The sequence below is a fragment of the Polypterus senegalus genome, chromosome 6, assembly GCF_016835505.1.
Source record: "Polypterus senegalus isolate Bchr_013 chromosome 6, ASM1683550v1, whole genome shotgun sequence".
Lineage (NCBI taxonomy): Eukaryota > Metazoa > Chordata > Cladistia > Polypteriformes > Polypteridae > Polypterus > Polypterus senegalus.
Window position 1 is genome coordinate 47,232,028 of NC_053159.1, and position 13,928 is coordinate 47,245,955.

Here is a 13,928-nt window from a genome sequence, read left to right on the forward strand (position 1 = left end):
TGGATCTTGCCCTGGAAACATTTTGGACAATTTTTTAAGCGAGACAGATGTGCTTGATACATAATTTTGAGTTGAATAATTGTATGCTTTTTGCATATGGAGCTCGAGTGAATTCTCTGCATTGCTACCTTCCACTCCTTTTCTGAGATATTGAGTGAGAGATCCTTTCCCCACTGTCCTCTTGGATCTTTGAAAGGGAGGGACTGTAAAATCATTTTATATATTGTAGAAATGTTGTCTGACTCCAAGATTGATCAATATTTTTTCCCATCATAGTGGGAGGTGAGGAAAATTGGGCAGGTTCTGTTTTAAAGTTTCTAATTTGAAGGTAGTGAAAGAAATGTGTTGCTGGAAAGTGAAATTTGGAATGTAATTGTTCATAGGATGCAAAGATGTTGTCTATGTACAGATCTCTAAGTGATTTTAATCCCTTAATCCCAAATGTTTTCCAGACATTAAAAACTATGTTTGAGAGGGTGGAGAAAGGTGGTTCTCATGCAGAGGTACTTCTGGTGCTTTTGATGATGTTGTATTTCTGCCAGTTTCGATTTCATCTCCTGCCACATTGTTTCTGTCCACCTTTTTTTTTTTCTCTGTACAAATACACCATCTTTGTATAACATGTCATGTACTGTAAAAAGTATTTGATCACTCATTTTGCCTGTATTGCTTTTCTTTTGTCCTTCGGACATTATAAAGGGGATGGTACCCAACTCTTCTTTTCTGAAGGGGTGTGTTTTTTTAATTGTAAATATTTTTTGCATTCTTTGGAATTTTGTTGTATGGGTAGTTTCTTACTGAAGTCCTTTTCATTTAGGAAGACTACCAGTTTGTGTTTTGGTCTATTTTTCATTTTTGGGGACTGGAAACTTCACTGTATATATTGCTCACTATTTTTGATTTCAACATTATTTTTGTTGCATATGTAAATAAACCCACTCTTGTTTTGGAAATGCTACCTTCTGTGTCTGACTTATCACAAATCTGATCCCTGTCAGTCCTGCACTACAAGATGCCCACGGTGTGGTGTAACTTTGCCACTAGGTGGGGTGTCACATTTAAGTGGCAGCATTGGGATCGATCAGGTGTGATTGCAGACCATGTTTTTGGAGCACAGACAAAGGCATTTTGGCTCCTTAGAATGTGCAGGGAGTTGACACTCCAAGTCGTTCCCAGGAAGTGGACTCTGGAGCAGCCCAGGCAGTTGAGGATCCCAACATCACTGGAGATGTTGGTTGGTAGACAAGCTCTTATGCCAGTTCATACCTGTCCAAGAGGACAAAGATCAACAGATGGAGAAGCGCATAAAGAGCTTGCAGCACCAGTACACAACCACAGCAGTATTTTTGGCCATGCCTGTATGAGTCCCTACAGTATGACTCATTAAAATCTGCCATCCTTTAAAATACGAAATTAGCACAAACTTACCAAGTGTGGTTCTGTTCTGTCGAATGGGAAGAAGGCCGGTCCCCATGAACTTCTGACACTACTAAATGAGTTCTGCACAAAGTTGTTACTGCCAAGTAGGAATTCAGTAGAACAAATAATGGACTATTTTGATGTAGCAACTTTTACAGGTTTTCGACTCCAGACTGGGGACCTGGGTTGAGGAACATCATCCAAAGACCTCCAAGGAAGCGACCAAACTTGCAGAGATCTTATCTCCCCGTCATCTGAGGAACCTGAGGAAAAAGTCAATTTAAGGCCCAGACCAACAGTCAAACCCAGGTATGTCTCTGGTAGATATGGGTTATGGTTCTACTGGTATAGTTAGTCTACCTGTGAAGTCAAGGAACGGGGAAAGTTGGGTTTTCAATGGCTGTGGACCGAAAGACCACATAATTATATTTTGTCCGAACAGATGCAAAGAGACAAAACTTTGTTTTATCCCTTGACCCCTACCTGAGAAGAAGACCCCTTTTGAGAACAGGGAGAAGGTAGTAAGGATTACTATCGTGAGTAAACCGTACAAAGGCTTCTTAGAAACCAGAAGCAGCCAGTCACTGGTGAGGAGAGTTTGTTTGGCCGGTTGAGTGGTGGAGTCAGAGCATTGCATTGAGGTGTGTGCATGGTGACAAGGTCACCTATCCCCTAGTCAAGGTGAACCAAGAGATGCAATTAGTTGCCAGTGGGTGTCATAGACTATATGTCTTACCCGGTGTTGGACCTGCCTGGGATTAAAGACCTCCTACAGGGTAGTCTGCAGGCAGAGACTCTGCTTTGCTGCTTGGGCCCTCCATGACCACAAGTGTCCAGTATGGTTGGGACTTGCTGCCGTTTGGGGAAACTGAGAGTAAAGGCACAGTCTGTAATGCCCATAGTCCACGGAAGGTTTCTGAACTCTTTTTAGACCCACCCCAACAGGATGACATCCCAAAGTGAGATTGCAGCGACTGTGGAAGATGGTTTACCTGTTGCTGGGGCAACCCCAGGCTCACAGTGCTGCAGTGGAGCACCACAAAAGCAACTCCGAGCTGATCGTGGTTGCGCTATAAATGCATTTCAATGGGTAATACAAGGAACAACATTACGTGGCCACAACCCTGCCTGACTGCTGTGTCTGTGTATAGAAGAGCGGTAGATCCCACTACACTAAATATCCGTACTGTGTCTGTTTCATGCTGAATAAAGCAGGTTTTGCTAAAGTACTGAGAACTCGACGTCTTATTTTTGGGGTACAAGACACTGGCTCACGCATCACACCCACTCTATCCAATGTAGCATTGTGTAGCCTGTCCTGGCAGCGATGAATAGGATGTCATTCCATAACCAGGCTGACCTATGCTTACACTCGCAAAGGACTAAATTAGAATTGTCAATTCATCTAATTTGCAAATCTGTGTTTTATAAAAATCTATGTGAATTGCAAGGCCCATAATATTTTACTAAAATACATTTTTAATAGTTTCTAATTAGATTTTTTTTACTTTTGTAAAACTGAAAATGTAAATCAACAAGTAACTAGACACACTTTGGTCTGAACACATCAGAATGACTATAAAGCAAGAAAATTAAATAGAAAAGTTCTGACTTGGCTGTCACTGACACAGTGAAGCATTATGAAGACAAAATGCTGTTTTGACACAGTTGCTGAATGATTCATTGGCTGAAAGTACTCAGTGTTAGTGTGTCAGAGAGAGAATGTGTAGCTTTGTTCATAAAGGCACTCAGTTTTGCTTTAAATCTCTACTTCATTACTACCTCCAGGGGATCCAGAGTGTATCCTATAACTGAGCTTGCTTTTTTTTTAATTGGCTTGTTGATTCGATTGGCCTATCCTGAAGTGATGTTGCCGCCCAGCACACCAGTGTCAAATCACAGTGGGTTTCACAGAATTCTAGAAAATATGAAGGATGTCATTTCCCACCACGTTTTAAAGGAACTGTCTCCTAAGGGAAAAAGAACCTGCTCTGCCCTTTCTTGTTTAGTTCCTCTGTGTTTTTCGATACCAGTCCAACCTGACACTAATGTGGACCACCAACTACTTGCAGGACAGGACCACCTCTACATCCGCTCTTTGGTTCTGCTGATGTTAAGATGCAGACAATTCTCTTTGCAACAAGAAACATACTTCTCCATCTGGTTCCTATACTCTCTTATTGCCTTTATTAATACTCGTCATAAGTGCAGAATCTTCTGAGAATTTCTGTAAGTGACAATATCTGGTGTTATATTTGTAGTCAAGTGTACAGAGTGAAGAGCAAAAGATATAGGACTGTTGCTCACAGCCATATCAGAAACACAGTCCTTGAGTCTCACAAACCGCCCGACAGACCATTATCCAGAAAACCACAGGCTCATTCTCTTGCACATGTCTGAACTTACTCCTTAACAGGAATGGCTGGATGGTATAAAAGGTGCTGGAGAAATAAAAAAACATAATCCTCACAGTTCTGTCATCTTTGTCCAGGTGTGAATAAGCCTTGTGGAGCAGATAATTGCATCCTCCAGTCCAATTTTTGTCTGATAGGCAAACGGCAGTGGGTCCAGGTCAGGCCTGCCGCCGGGGGGGACAAACGGGACTCTGGTCCGGGGCCCTAACGGAAGGGGGCCCCTTCACGCTTGATTTTTTTTATGCTGATGTTGTGCGTGTAGATATATATTCGGACAATTATTCAAGTTACATGTAATAGAAAAGTTAAATCATTTAGCTTACAACAGTACAAGTGAGTGTTTTAATAGCCGCACGCTCCACGCAAGTAGATATCGTGCTCATGTCGTGTGAAGCACACTTGTCAAAGGGGGCCGGCAGCGGCACGCTTCTCAAAGATAAAGGAGAGCCGACGCCGATGTCCTTGAGCTTGACGTTGAGTCGTATGTTTGTTGTACAGGGTACATGGATAATGGATTCACTTTGCCGCTGTAATTGAATACTTCCATTTCACACACACAGGTGCTGTTCTGTCTCAGACAACATCGATATTGTTGTGCACTATCGTGGATGTTGACGTGTATGGTGTAGCAGAAGTCCGTCTCCGTAGTTTGATAATTCATTCGCTTGGGTGTTTATTGTTGCTTTTAAAGCAGTGACAAGTGTGCGTTGGTTTTGTGTGTATCACTAAAGATTCTGGATCACCCGGATTTTGTTGAAAACTTCGAAGTTTGATACAGCGTTACCATACTGATTGTACACCATGTAGATAACCCTAACCGTTAGTACAGTAATCCCTCGCTATATCGCGCTTCGACTTTCGCGGCTTCACTCTATCGCGGATTTTAAATGTAAGCACATCTAAATATATATCACGGATTTTTTGCTGGTTCGCCGCTTTCTGCGGACAATGGGTCTTTTAATTTAGGTTACATGCTTCCTCAGTTTGATTGCCCAGTTGATTTCATACAAGGAACGCTATTGGCGGATGGCTTAGAAGCTACCCAATCAGAGCATGTATTACATATTAACTAAAACTCCTCAATGCTATAAGATATGCTTCCCGCGTGGCGCTTGTTTTGTTTGCTTCTCTCTGTCTCTCTCTGCCTGACGGAGGGGATGTGAGCAGAGGGGGCTGTTTACACAGTGGCTGTTTGCCTAGAAGATAGGACACTCCTCTACAAAATGCCGCTTTATCGCGGTGCTTCTGTATACTTAAAAGCATGTATTGATTTTTTGATTGTTTGCTTTTCTTAGCGAGCACTCTCTCTGACATTATCTGCTCTTCACGGTGCTCCTTTGAAGAGAAGATATGTTTGCATTCTTTTAATTGTGAGAAAGAACTGCCATCTCTGTCTTGTAATGAAGCACAGTTTAAACGTTTGACTAAAGGGTGTTATTTCATATCTAGAGGGCTCTAATAATGTTAACAGTGTGGTAGAGTTTATAAGGGCTTAAAATATATAAAAATAACCATACAAACATATGGTTTCTACTTCGCGGATTTTCACCTATCGCGGGGGGGTCTGGAACGTAACCCCCGCGATCGAGGAGGGTTTACTGTATATATTAAAATGTTCAGATGTTACTCCTATTCATTTCATTGGTATAATTGTACCATTACACGTTAGATAATACATAGGCCTATCTCATTAATGTATTGTTTCAATTCCGCTACGAGCTTCCGTTAGCACCTGCTTTCCTTCTCGCAGTCAAACTTTGATGTACGAGAAGGCTTAACTCATCAAGTATGGTATTCATAAATACAGCATTGTCGCTGTTGGATAAACTACATTTCGATCATTTTGTATACATATTTGAAGGTTTTGGCATGTGTGGACCCAGGGGCCCACACGTACCCAGTTGTCTGTGGCCCAAATATTTCTGGCGGTGGGCCTGTCCACAAGAGGACTCATAGTCCAGGATCAGTCTCTCAAAGGTCTTGATGAGGTGAGATGTAATTTCCACTGGTCTGTAGTCATTAGGTGAAGAGGTGCCTGCTTTCTTTGGAACAGGAACAATGCAAACTAAACAGGTGAGAGAGGACACCACAATGTTGGTTAGCACAGGCCTTATGAACTCGAAGTGGCTCCATCTAGTTCAGAAGCTTTTCCTGTGTGTAGCTTTCTCATCTATCTCCTTACTTAGTCTTCAGTTATGGACAATACATACTGATGGTCTCTACTGTTCTTTTTCTGTGATGGCGATCTGTGCCACCATCACCTGATCATAACACACTGTGCAGTCCCTGTATTGATGGATTGAAGGCTATTGTCCACATGACCATCATCGTCTAATTCTTCCACGTGAAGCCTGAAACCATGAGGACTGATTTAGATCACTCATTTATGTGAGGTAGAATGTCTACCGAGGGCTGGGTGGACTCATGGCGTCGGAACCCTTGCAGATTTTTTTTTTTTGTCCTCCCTGGCCATCAGACCTTTGTTAATTTGTATTGCCTAATTTTATTTGTGTGTGTGTATGTATATATGTATATGTGTGTGTGTATGTATGTATATATGTATATGTGTGTGTATATATATATATATATATATATATATATATATATAGTATATTATTTTTTTATCTTTTAAAGTACTTTGAGCTACATTTGTATGAAAACATGCTATATAAATAAATGTTATTGTTACAGGCCATTCCCATTGACGTAATAGGAGTTGTTGATGTAGTAGAGATGGTGTGGGGAGACTAGTCATTGAAAGATGGTGGCAGTGGGAGGGAAAGTATATTAAAAATTAGTGTAGGGAGTTAGCTTTGCCCACATATCCTTCTAGTACCTGAGCCCTGGGTTGCTTGAGTCCTGTAATTATAACCAGTCTATTCCAGACATCATGTTATTCTGAGTGAGTTTGTTTTCTATTTGAGCTTTGTAAGCTTCCTTACTTCAATCAGGCTTTAATTTAGAAAATGCTGTATGTCCTTTGGAGTCCTTTGTCAGTAGATTTGATTGCTCTTTTTTTCAATTAGAAGACCTTTTAGCTCCTTAACAATTCAGGGCTTGTTCATTAGAAAGCAACGCAATGTCTTTGTGGGTACCAGTATGTCGTCACAGAAGTTAATGTAGTCCGTGATGCACTGAAAGAAGCCCTTAAAATTGTCTCCATATGACTTGCACATCATTTTCCAGTCTGTCATTTGGAAGCAGTCATTCAGAGTCATTTCAGCCTCCGTGCTTCAGTTATGGTGATTAACTGGTTTCTGTCTAATGAAAAGACTTGTAGCTAGCAATAAGATGAATCAGGTTGTGGTCAGATTTGCCTATTGGAGTCAATAGATTACACATAAAGGCATCTTTAACATCTGAATACAGCAGGTCCAGCTTATTTCCTCGTGGGGAACCAATCACATACTGATAGAAATGTATCATTGTTCCTTCCAAAGTCACATGGTTAAAGACACCACATATTATAATTGCAGGGTCAGAGTGAGTTATCGTTCAAGAGTTGGATAACGCTGCAGTTGTGACCCACTGGGACGGCTACTTCGAAAAGCTGTTTAAAGGATCTCTGGGTCCATGGTTCTTGAGGCTGATCCTCCAATTATCTGTGAACCACCCAATCTCACCGAGATTGCAAAGGTGGTGAACTAGCTCAGGATAGAGGGAGGGCTGCAGGGATCTGTGGTATCTGAGGTGTACTTCTCCAGGCTGGTGGTAAGGCTGTCCTCCTTGCATTGCAAAAAATCTTTGCTTCCATTTGGGAGACGAGGTGATCCCAAATGACTGGAAAATGGTACTTGTTGTCCTTATCTGGAAAGGGAAAGGTGATTGCCTGGATTGCAGCAACTACAAGGGGATAAAACTGTTCTCGGTGCCAGGTAAGGTCCTTGCTAGGTGTCAACCTCAATAGGATCCGTGATCATTTTGAACAACTACCAGCGACTGGGGCATCCGGTTTGACACCCAAGAAGTCGATCGCATCCTGGCACTGAGGGTTTTTGTGTAGCACAAACACATATCAGCAGAGTTTCTTTGCAGCCTTTGTTGATTTTTGTAAAGCATTTGACTCAGTTGATCAAGCTGCCCTGTGGGATGTCCTGAGACTTCGCAGGATACCCCCCAAAGATACTGGATATCATGGCTAGCCTGTATACTGGTACTGTGAGTGCTGTGTAGCATGGAGGCAGAATCTCTGTTTTTCCCAGTTGATACTGGATTTTGTTGGGGGTGTTTTCCTGATCCTACTCTGTTCAATGCTTGCATGGACTGGGTGTTGGGCAGTGTTGTGATGTTCATCAGCTGTGGGCATATGTGGGTGAAGAAATATTCACTGATCTTGACTTTGCCAAGGATGCTGTGATCTTCATGGAGTCAATGGAGCCTCTGATTAGGGCTCTTGAGAGATTGAGCAAGGAGTTTGAGTGTCTGGGTGTGCAAGTGTCCTGGACAAAATCCAAGATCCAGACCTTTAATGACCTTATGCCCACAGCTATCAGCAGTGTGTCTGTCTGCGGACAGAGTGTCGACCTTGTCGACAGGTTGTACTTCCATCGGAAGCGACATTCATGTCTCTGGTGACTCTTACTATGAAGTCATTAGTTGGATTGGTAGAGCAGGGGGTCATGATGTTGCTGGAAAGGGGTGTGTTGTACTCCCGATATCTTAGCAAAATGATGAAGGAGCAAGTCTTTACAGTCCTGGTGCTTCCTGTGTGCTATATGGTTGCGAGACATGGATGCTATCCAGTGATCCGAGATGAAGACTGGACTGCTTCTGTACTGTATCTCTTCAGAGAATACTTCGGTACCACTGGTTCGACTTTGTGTCAAACAAGTGGTTCTTCACAGAGTTCTAAATAAGGCACATTACCTGAATTGTGAGGAAGCGTCAGTTACGGTACTGTGGCCATGTGGCGTCATTTCCTCAGGGTGATCTCACTCACAGGATTCTCATTGTTGAAAACCCGAGCGGCTAGACCAGACAAAGGGGATGAATGGTCGTAGATAAATGGTCATTTTTGGGGGGTCGGACTGGACTGCATGTCTGTCAGGGGGGGTAGCCAACCAGGATCCTGAGCTATTTGTGGTGGGTGCGACAATGCGCTGACCTTACAGAATGAACCATTTCTGTTGCCAGGTCCCCATTTGCAGAGGGAGGAATATAAACATTAATAAGGATGAATGTGGATGAATTCTGACAGAATTTAAATGTCAGAAGTATAAACTGTAATGCTTTACGCTGTAACAGTTCTTGTTTATATACTTGAATGCTTACATAACTCCTTACTGAGTTAAATGACATTTAAATAGAAAATACTTCTTTATACACAATGTTTTGATCAAACTCACTACCTTCATTGGGAAGTAGTTTTCCTTGCTTTTCTGTATCAAGAACGTTTACTTTAGTGTTTGCTCTTGAAGTCGGTCTTGACCAAGTAATGTATGCTTAGTCATGTGTAAAAACTGGCAACAATAAGCAAGTACTAAAAATGATCCAAAGCTTGCCAAGTGATGGGGTTGGAAGAAGTGGCATCCATGCTTGAATGCTGAAATGTAGTGTGAAAATCAATACAATAATATGGTTCGGATTCAGCGGGTTAGAAAATGGATGGATGGTTCTAAACACCCACCTCTGAATCAGTCTTAAAATCTATTCTTTACACCGGTTTTCTGAATTGGAGTTTCTGACGTGCTTATTACTATCCACATATTTGTTTCCTTAATTTCTAGATGTTGCACAGCTTTATGCATATGCTGCTTGGGAATGTACATGCAAGATTCAAAATTGTGCAATTAAAGTGTCATCCATGAACCGTACCTAAGAATTGATAAAACATTATAGTTACATTTCAGCTTTGATTGTACAGACAGAATAAGCTATAGCTACAATTTACTGATAGTCTGAGTAAGTTTTGAAATAGCTGACCTTTAGTCAACTTCTAGATTAAGAAACAAGATTTGATAAAGATCAGTTGTCATTGGCATCATCGGCTACACAACAGGGTAATGAACTCATCCACAACACAAAAAATGACAAGTGAAAGTGAATAGGATGGTGTTTAAAAATGACGTTTTTCTAACTAAAAAGCATTGTAACTTTTAATTTATGTAATAATCTGAGTAAAACCTAATAATTCAAAGAACATAATAGTGTAGCAGCCTCACTATGACAGGTACGAAAAGGAAGAAACACAACAAGACAATAAATGGATTGCAGAACAGTTTACTTGAACAGTCAAAAGAAAAATTCATGAATGCAAAAGCAAAACAAACAAACTTGAACTATTTATAATTATCCATTAATCTGTCATTGTTATGGCCCTGAGAGATGCCAGCAACAGACCAAAAAAAAAAAACCTTCGGCTCCACATTCGTAACACACCTCATGTACCCCCACAAATCCCCTTCTCTCTCCCTCTACACCTTCTTGGCTGTTCCATGAACCATCCAGAAATCCCTGCATATGTTCCCTGCCCCTCTATTCATGGTGCCGCCTCTTTTCTTAACTCTGCTGTCAATCATATCCCCAATGTAAGTCCTCCAAGCCGGGGTGGGCAAAGTCATTCCTGGAGGGCCGCAGTGGCTGCAGGTTTTTGTTCCAACCCAATTGCTTAATAAGAAGCACTTATTGCTCTAGAAACACTTCTGCTTCATTTTAGTTGTCTCCCTCATTAAGATTTTGAACTTATTGCTTATTTAAGTCTTAAACAGCTGCATTCTCGTTTTTTAATTGCTCCTTATTAGCAATAAGATGCAAATGACAAAAGAAACCAGCAGTTCTCCATTTTGCTTGTTACCCTTTACACCTGTGTGTATTTATCGTGCACTATTTGGTTTAATTAAATACTTGCAAGGAAAGAGAAGAGAAAAAAGTGAAGGATTGAAAATTACCAATCCGTTTTACACTTCAAAGTATTTGGATGATATCCTTAAAATGGAAAAAAAAAACTAGGATATGAGAATGACTTGACATCGCAGAGTTAAAGCACTAACAAGCCATGAAATGTAATTATTGGCAAGGATTGTTTTCTAATTAAGCAACTGGGTTGGAACAAAAACCCGCAGCCACTGTGGCCCCCCAGGAATGACTTTGCCCACCGCTGCTCCAAGCCATTCTCCACCCTCCTCGAACGACCCAACTATCACTGGCCAGGACGCTACAATAGCTTTCCACATAAAATAATTATTATAATTCTGCAAGGAATTTTTTTGGATTAACAAAATAAAAAATATTGTAATCATTTTACTTATGAACACTTTGAAAATTTTTTTTTTGTCCAACACCTGACTCACTGGTATGAGAAAACCCCCACATTGAATGTCTAATTATGTAAGACATCAAGCTTTTTGGGGGCCCCCCTATTTTGACCCTCTAGACCCAAAAACACTAATTTTTAGGTTACTTTTGGACCATACTTTGTGCAGGAAATTATACCCTTATGATTAAGAGTAAATCAAATAGGTGCGTTCAGCAAAAATGATCAGAAGGACTTGAAGGGCTTCTGTACCAATGGGAAATGAAGGGTCTAAGTTATTCTAAATCACAAACTTTGTTAAAAGCATTTTATGCTATTTTGAGGTTTCTGATTATGAATATAGGCTAATATTTTTGACATCTGATTCTTTACCTGTGGACTTAGACCTCAAAGGCCAGGTTAATACTTCACACAACGCGACGCATTCACCTGTGGATACTACTGCTACGCAAGCGGGGTACTGTTTATACTTGTGTATAAATTTTCTGCAAATCTGGAGGATGCCCCCGGGTGGCAGTGCGAGATGATATCATGGTGAGAAAACAACAATCAGTTTCACTGTGTTGTGAAATGCCTGATTCATCCACTAAATTCACAGGACATCTTCCCACAATATTTCCAAATATGATGGATGTTTAATAATAACATCCATCAGTCAGGGACGCACCCATTCCAGCTAGTATTGGGTGCAAGGGCATCAGCTCATCGCAAGGTGAATACAAGCACACACATACTGCACACTAGCATCACCAAATCCCCAAACCTGCATGTCCTTGGAAGGAAACTGGAGCACACTGTACATATTCACCAGGAAAACATGCAAACTCCAAAGGCGTGACTCCCTACTATGAAGCAGCAGTGCTACAGCTCTGTCACTGTGCCATCTCCATGTGTGTACTTATTAACAGTATGAATTATTTAAATGAAGTTAACTTATCTGTAAAATGTAACATACATGCTTTAACAGATTTCATCATGAAAGTGATATCAAATATAAATCTAAGGATTTTATCTGTGCAGACAGCTGTAATATTATATATTTAATGTGTTCTGTGTGGCAATCACTGCCTGACGGAGGAGGAAGCCCCAGAAGTACATAACGATTAACAAGTAGGTCTGTTTTAAGATGACGTTTATGAAGTTTTACTTTAATGGCAAAATAAAGTACAGGATTAAAGTTGAAATTTCAACTATAATCACGGAATAGACCTTTTTTATTCTTTGCTGTGTTGCAAAGGTGCAAAAAAAAAAAAAGAACGGCACAGAAGATGGTATGGGAGACCTTTTAAAAATGTATCTCGTCATAATGATGGGGACAAAGCAATGTTTGTATTGCCTATGCAAAAAAACCACCACAAACACATTTGTATGTCAGTATTTAAGTCTGATGATTTATTTCACCACATTGAACCATTCATCAAACATCGAAGCACGCACATTGATCCTGTAGAATCAGTAAAGCAGCTTGCTGTCACATGTTGATAGTAAACCGAGACACAACGTTCTGTTCCAACTTGAATACACTGTGCCCCTCCAAATTTCTGGTACTGCAACCCACACACGTGTTGCGTTTAGTTTCTGAGGACGTGCTCAGAGGACGCGTCAAATGAATGGTAGGAATGTGTGGTAGTAAAAGCAACTGAAAATGACAAATATCTGATACAATTAAAAATATTTAGACTTTAAACATTTCAATCGTAACACATATTTCAATTATATACGTATCATTGTTGTTCATTATATAGTTTTGCCTTATGAAGTAAATCATTACATTTCATTACACTTCGAATTAGGATGGCTAATTCAGACATTTTGCAAATTCATATTTAAAGTTTAAAGATTAATTTTAGTTGTAATTTTTTGCTTGCAGTTATGTGTTTTTATCCATTTTGGTTGGTCCTTTTCCATTATTTCAGCTGTTTTTTAATGCTTGGAGTGTCATCTAATAACTTCTTCAGGAGTGACTATGTATTGCTGTGCCACAGGCATCTTTGATGTGTTTGTGATATAATGGATCCCATTTTATATATAGGGAGATGGAAAGAAACCAAGCTTTTAGATTCTTATTAATTACAATTGGAGACTGATATTTTTTTACAAAACAGTATGGAATAAAGATCAAAAGAAAGGCAAAAATATGAAAGAAAAAATACCAACAATTACAAACAAGTAAAATTTTCATTTTTACAAAGAAACATAAGTGCTGTAAGAGTAAAGAGGTCAACATCCCTCCAATGGAGCACTAAGCTAGGAAATTAATTTAATCTTCATTGTTTTTGCCTTTTTAGCTTTGTGTGTTCCATATCAGGAATGGGTTGACAGATACAGATTCCCTATGCCTGCCTTAAGCTCTTCGCCCATTCTTGCATGTAGTCTTGTTTGGTATCCTTTGTTATGCCTCAGTCACATGATGGAAGGGCAGAGGACATAAAAAGTGAGTTTCAGATAACAATGTTCTTCAAGCTTTATTAGTCTTGCTTATGCAAAAGCGTCTATCCTGGTTAGTACTTTTGTCACATGCTCTTCTGATTTGTGCTTCTGTTCCACCTCCTGTTTTTAGACTTTGAACTTTGTAATTGCTCTTTGCTGATCTGGCCAAATATTTGATCAAAGACGTTCAAATAAATGGTAAAGGGTTCGGAAAACCCTTAGTCATCATATATAATTCAACATGTCTTCTTACTTGCCCCTGTTATCTGTTATACAGGGAAAGTTTTGTTTCATTAAATCCAGTCCCTCTCAGTACTTCCATTATAAGACCTTCCCCTTGTGGGAATGATTTTTGTTATTCTGACATACTAGGGTGTTGTAGGGTGTGATCCTAGAGTCAAAGATTCATGAAG